Source organism: Henckelia pumila, chromosome 4 (genome assembly GCF_033568475.1).
Source record: "Henckelia pumila isolate YLH828 chromosome 4, ASM3356847v2, whole genome shotgun sequence".
Taxonomy (NCBI): Eukaryota; Viridiplantae; Streptophyta; class Magnoliopsida; order Lamiales; family Gesneriaceae; genus Henckelia; species Henckelia pumila.
This window is the reverse complement of record NC_133123.1, coordinates 29,290,214-29,297,533: the sequence shown is the minus strand read 5'-3', so window position 1 is coordinate 29,297,533 and position 7,320 is coordinate 29,290,214. Positions and strand designations below refer to the sequence as shown.

At 38.6% G+C, this 7,320-nt stretch overlaps 1 pseudogene; it reads right to left on the bottom strand.

The window, feature by feature from the left end:
* Window positions 1-263: 263 nt before the first annotated feature.
* Window positions 264-3,798, bottom strand: LOC140866104 (DEAD-box ATP-dependent RNA helicase 35-like; annotated as a pseudogene).
* Window positions 3,799-7,320: the final 3,522 nt, after the last annotated feature.

Here is a 7,320-nt window from a genome sequence, read left to right as displayed (position 1 = left end):
CCAGTTATTTTCAATTCTGGCTTATTTAAATTTCGATTTCAGATTGCATTACAGATATCTTATAGGACATGTTTAGTCTGGCTTGAAATTGATATAGCGCAATGGACATCCTAGTTCCTACCACACACTACGACACCATGCAATCTGCAAATAAGCAAGAAAAACACAACCAAACGGGAAATGAAAGAGGCCACATAAGACGTGAATTAAACTAAACAAATCATATTTGATGAATTACTAATGATCATGATTGTGATAATATTTAAAGCAGTCAAGGACAAACTAATTACAAGTTTACAACAATTATGATGTCTCCTAAAATGCAACTGGAAATAGAAATAGAAGTAGATAGATATATGTACTGATACACACCATTCAATGAATCATGCATACCATCAAGTCAAACACACAGTTTCACAAATTTTAAATACATCCATAAGAGTAAATCAGATCTCTCCTAGATAACCGCTTGATCCGGAATAATAACTTCTTAAACTAGCAATTTGCATGCTTCTTTGATTCTCCAGCTTGGGGCAATCACCGATCCGGTGACCCAGCCCACCACAGTAAACACATCCCTTCGCTCCACTCGCCTCCACATCTTCTGTTGGATCCTTGAGCTCGGAAAGAACCGGAGGCACTCTTTGCTTCGCTTCTTCCAATAGAAGCTTCAAATCGAGAAGAGTGGTCTCGCTCTGGCTCTTGTTGATAAAAGTCGTTGCAATTCCTGTTTTGCCACGTCTTCCGGTCCTTCCGATTCGATGTACATAGTTTTCTATTTCTGCAGGCATATCGTAGTTGATGACATGCTGAACGTCCGGAAAATCGAGACCTTTGGAAATCACATCTGTAGCTACTAAAACGTCTTTTTTTCCAGTTTTAAGGCCGTGATGGCGTATTCTCTCTCTTCTTGATCCATCCCTCCATGAACTGCTACTGCATCTACTCCCTTCAGAAGAAGATACTCTTGAATGTCACCTACATCCGCTTTATTCTCACTGAACACCAAAACAGGTGGTGCGGTCTTCTGCAAGCATTCGAGAAGATAAACCATCTTCGCTTCTTGCTTCACGTACTCCACTTCTTGGATCACATCAAGATTAGCTGCTCCGGCCCTTCCAACATTCACGGTTACCGGCTTTACAAGAGCGCTACGAGCAAAATTTTGGATCTTCACGGGCATTGTGGCTGAAAACAGTAGTGTCTGTCTTTGCGTTTTGAAGTGATCGAAAATTTCTCTAATGTCATCTTCAAAGCCCATGTCAACTAGGCGATCTGCCTCATCCAAAGTTAGGTATCTGCAAAATACCGAGCGGCCAGTTCAGATAAAATTCCAATGTTTGTATGATAAACGTAAGGCATTTATAGAAAATAAAATATGTACTTGAAAGCATTCAGACATGGCTACAAGAGTTAAAGAAGCAAAGTAAACACATTATTACACTATCAGTACTCAAATCGGTCTACTTCAAAGATGAAACGCAATTTTCATTCTTGTTGTCACTCGAACAGGTAATGTAATCTAACTTCTTCTCCCTTTTTAAATGTACAACCACAAAGCTATGGCAACCACGTTATATAGTTCTGAAAATAAAAATATCGCTACGAAAACATTTCTTGAAAATGTAGCAAAGTAAGATCCTGATCTCGCTCGTGACAGACCAAAGTGAACGCAACTACGACCAACCGTGTACAACTTAAATGACCAAAATACTCGTGAATTAGACTAATGCTCATAGACTGAAAAGTAATTTCACAAACACACAGATCCCAGAATATCGGCACCCAACCATGATTTAACGTAAATCACAATCAGAATTAACTCCCAAAAATAGAAACTAAAACTACATTCGTAGACTTATGGTTAAAGAAAAAACCAAACAAGAAACGCGTGGATTCGTCTCACATGTTAAGATTTCATCGTCAGAAATCCAAAAGATAACTTTTGGTCCAAATCACTCAAACAATAAACAAATCAAACTGGACAATATTTAAATGGTTCTACTTCAAAACTTGCTCGGGTCCAATTGCCAAGATCAAGGTACACAATTGGATTTGGTACCTGAGGCTGAACATCATAGCATAGGATCAAATTCATGAAAGGGCGCGTTGAATGTATTTTACAATAGGAAAACAGCATAACCAAGGGTTGAACGATTTTATATACTAGAATCAGTCAAGAGATTTAAAAGAATCACAAGATGAATTCGGGAGAAGAAAATATACCTGCACGCGTCAAGTTTCATTTTCTTCTTTGCCAACATATCTTTAAGCCTTCCTGGTGTAGCAACTACAATGTGAACTCCCTCTTTTACTACGTCAAGTTGGGATTTCATATCAACCCCACCAATGCAAAGCAAAGTTCGCAATTTGGGGTAACCAGCCTCTCTCATCGGTTCAAGAAACTGTTCCACAACTTCATAAGTTTGTCTGGCAAGATCTCTGGAAGGACAGATAATCAATCCAAACGGCCCTTCTCCGGAAGCAATTGGCATCATCACTTCCTCTTGCAAAGCCGTCATAACAAGTGGCAACACAAAGACTAACTTCTTCCCAGATCCAGTAGAAGCGATCCCTATCATATCCCTCCCAGACAAAAACAACCGGAAGCCCCTGAACTTGGATAGGAGTTGGTTGCACAATTCCCTTGGACTTTAACTTCTGTAATATTGGTCCTGGAAACCTCATATCTTTGAAATTCTTAATGGTCGGTGGAAGATAATCTCCATCAACAAGAATGTGCCACTGCTTCCTAATGGCATCACAAGCCTTCTTAGGCATCCTCCGAAACCGTAAGGGTGGCTTCCAGCCAGTCAACAAGGGCTCCGTATAAACAATGCCTTTCGCCAGCTCCCAAACAGACATCAAAGTTTTCCTGTCCGGTAGATGTTCGATTATCTCCTTTTCCTGCAGTATAGTTTGTTCCTTTTGTTTAATCTTCAGTGGTTGTTTCTTGCGTAGAGAAGAAACTGTGGCCAGTAAACTTGGTTTGGTAAGTTTCGGCTTCGACTTTCCCACGCATTTGGGAATGGTTAGAGCCACCATTGCACGGCGCTTGGCGACGGGTATGTAGTCGACATAATTGTCATCTCTGCCGCTCTGTCTGAGGCTTCTATTGTAGCTGAGCGGATAGGATTTGAATTGCATGTTTATCAATTACTGGAGTCCTAAAAGTGAAGAAACCCGTCATAACATGAAAAGGCAAATAACTATAACACGTAAGAGGAAGAGACGAATAAAGGCAACTTACAAAAGCACCACTGCAATTGTCAAAGACGCAATGCTTTGGGGTATTGAGGTACTTCAAGTGCTTTTTACAATCCAGTAGAGCCTGCAATTCAATCAAGTAGGGGTGAGGAATGGCTCGCAAAAACCGAACAGACTGATTTTTTTAAGACCGATCGAAACCAAACTTTCTAGGGCATAATTCGATCAACCATAATAATCTAGTACATGTAACTTTCCCAATGTTAATAGAATTTCCAAAAACCGAACAGACTGATTTTTTTCAGACCAATCGAAACCAAAATTTCTAGGGCATAATTCGATCAACAATAATAATCTAGTACATGTAACTTTCCCAATGATTTTAGTAGAAAATTTCCAAATAATTAGCAGAATTATAAATCCATTTTCGCAAATAAACAGAAGAGAAAAACGAGAAACTAAATAATTTTTTTTTTTTACCTGAATCGAATTCTCGCCCGTTTGTGTGAAAAGTTACGCGGCAAGGGAAATCAGAACGATGACAGACGCAAGACAAGACGATAAGATGATGTTGGAGGTTTTTTTATTGGTTTAGGATTTAATTAAGATAAGATTAAGATTGGTAACACGGGCCGTTGTTTTAATAGCACAAATTTGAAATTGAAAATAGGCCCAATAAAATTATATATATATATATATTTTTTAAAAATATTATTATTATTATTGATTTATAAAAATATATGCAGTCTTGACGAATAGTAAAACAAGGATAAATATTCATTATTATCGCATTGAAAAGTTTTATGAATTGATAGATTTACAACTTTAAGAGTTTTAAAAAAATCACTTTTACCTGATTTTTTATCCATCAAATTCATTTTTTTTAACCTATGTTAAGAAAAATTGCTTCAATTTTCTCATTTTTTTATCATCTGATTTTTTTTTTTAATAGAGTTAATGTATCTTGAACACCAACTTCATAAAATTATTTTTGACATATGAATTAGCAAGCAATAAATTCTGTGAGACTGCAGAAATTAGCAACCAATTATATTTGTCTTTTTTTAAAATTTTATTATTATTATTATTATTATTGATTTATAAAAATATACGCACTCTTTACGAATACTAAAACAAGGATAAATATTCACTATTATCGCATTGAAAAGTTTTATGAATTGATAGATTTACAACTTTAAGAGTTAAAAGAAAATCACTTTTACCTGAATCGAGTTCTAGTCTGTTTGTAAATCTAGTGCATGTAGCTTTCCCAATGTGTTGAATCCGATATTTTGGTGATAACAAACAACAACTCATTGTATAGGAATGTGCTGCCAACCATTGTATTTCAGGAATCTACTACAACTTCTACCGGAAGCTTGTCAACCGCCTTTGCTCTCGACCGGCTGAAGTCACAAGCCTATCGACTGGCTATCAAAACCAGCAGAGGATAAATCTATCTACCGGAAGCTTGTCAACCGCCTTTATCTCTCGACCGGTTGAAGTCACAAGCTTATCGACTGGTTATTCAAACCAGCAGAGGACAAATATCTCTACCGGTAGAATGCCAACTGCCTATCTAGATATCTCGAGACAAGTACCTGTGACAAGATGTTCTTTGCAGGATCTTTTATTAAAAGCAGAACCGGCGTTTCAGAAGATTTGTTGACTCCTGCAAATCAAGACAACAGGTTGTACCAAAATGGCAAAAACACAGAATGACTGCAGATAAAGCATTCGACCGTTTATTCCAGTTTTGGACCCTGGAAGTTGTCTGCAGTGTACGATCCTCATGCAGAATCATCAATGCATTTATGAGCATTAAATGTGCATTCAATGCAGCATCAGAACGTTCAAAATAAAGACGTTGATGATTGACCTATATAAAGGGAAGATTGCTCAAAAAGAGAAAAACAACAAGAACAACAACAAGTGATACGAGACAACGAAGAGAGACAAGCAACTCAGAAAAATTTCAATCACTTGACTAATATCAGAAGTCCTCATCTGATATACTTGAGCACACTTACAAGATCATTCATCTGCTGCTCAAATAAACCCTCGCCTACAGCTCACATATCTGATCGTCAAGGATCATCCTAGGGTTTTCAAGCCTCTCGACCGCTCTGCAGTTTGAGAAGCTCAACTCAACTATACTCAGTGTTGAAGAGACTTGAAGCTGCTCTGAAAGCTTCCACCAGTCTGATAAGAACTGAGAATCTTATCTGTGTAAATCTAGGAGTTTCGGATTAGGCATTGGATAAGTCCTAAGTCTGAAGTGGGTGTATTACAAGACGTTGTAATAACCAAAGTCTTCTAGTGAATTCCTTCCTAAGTGGAAGAAGGGGAGACGTAGAAGGATTAAGCCTTCGAACTTCCATAAAATCGTGCTTTAGCATTTACTGCCATTTATCTTACATCCTGCTCATACATTGCATTATAAACTTTGCATCACTAAAACCTCTGAACTATTTCCGCACTATTTAAGTTGTTCAAAACGTTTTAGAAGTTGAGAAAACTGATTAAGTGAACTAAACCTCACTTGATCATTTTAAAGAAGAAGAAGAAAAGTTTCAGAGTGTATTCACCCCCCTCTACCCTCTGAACCGATCCCAACAAGTGGTATCAAAGCGGGTTCTTTTCTCAACTGCTGATCTGAAGTTTTCAAATCATGACTTCTTTCAACAGAATTCCTATGTTTTCTAAAGAAGAGTATGATGATTGGAAAATTCGCATGCAGGCACATCTTGCAGCACAGGATGATGACATGCTATATGTCATAACAGACGGTCCTATCAAAATTATGAAGGTCAACCCAGCTCTAGCCGATGGTGCAGGACAAATGATTGAGAAACCAAGAGCTGAGTGGACCACTGAGGACAAAAAGAAGGCCAATCTTGACAATGTGGCCCGGGACATCCTATACAAAACACTGGACAAGAATATGTTCAGCAAAATCAAGTCATGTTCCACAGCAAAGGAGATTTGGGAGAAGCTCACTCAGCTGTGTGAAGGGAATGACCAGACAAAGGAAAACAAGCTCACTCTGGCCATTCAAAAATATGACAACGCCAAAATGAAGCCAGGGGAAACCATGGCTGAATTTGATGAACGGTTCAGTAGTATCATCTGTGATCTTATTGCTTTAGGTAAAACTTATACTAACCGTGAAATTGCTGTGAAGGTTATGAGAGCTCTGCCCAAAGAATGGGAGATCAAGACAGTGGCCATGAGAGAGTCAAAAGACTTGAGCAAGGTTGAACTGCATGATCTCTTTGCAGATCTCAAAGCCTATGAGTTCGAGCTCAACATGAGAACAGAAGATGAACCATCTACTTCTCAACCAACCAAGGCCTTAACCTCAACCGTGATATGTCCACCGGTCGAGGAAGCTCCAAAGAGATCAGCTGAGCAAATCAGCAATGAAGCCATGACACTCTTTGTCAAAAAATTTGGCCACTTCATTGCAGACTGCACCAAGCCTAAGAACAATGATCAGAAGCAATTCTCCGAAAGAAGAAGGGGTAAGGAGGATAAAAAGACGTTTAGAAAAGGAAGAGACCAAAGGGTTCTAGTAGCAGACGAAAGCAAAAACAAGTGGGCTGAGTCTGACTCTGACAACTCCAATACCGGAAGCTCTTCAGATGACAGCGATGATGAAAAAGTGGAATGCCTTATGGCCGACATCGAAGAAGAAGCTGAGGAGGTATTTGACTTTGGCTCACCTGAATTTACTCACAGTGATTTAGTTACTGCTTTACACGAAATGGCTAATGAATACAAAGCATTATCCAAGGAGTTCGAGGAAGTAAAGGCAGAAAGAGCTGACCTAAAAGATAAGTCAAGCAAATCAAGCTGCATGCAGCAAAAAGAGCTTGATGGTCTTAAGGTCAAGCTAAGTCTGCTGGCTACTGAGAACGACACCTTGAAAAGAGTATTCCAAGCTACCTTGATTGAGAATAAAAAACTACTTGAAACCATTAAGGCTTGGAATAAATCTTCGGTAACCATTGACAAGATTCAAGAAATCCAAAGACCGGTACATGATAAAACCGGTCTAGGGTTTGGAACAAATGAACAGTCTATGGAATCCTGTATTCAGTCAAGCCTGGA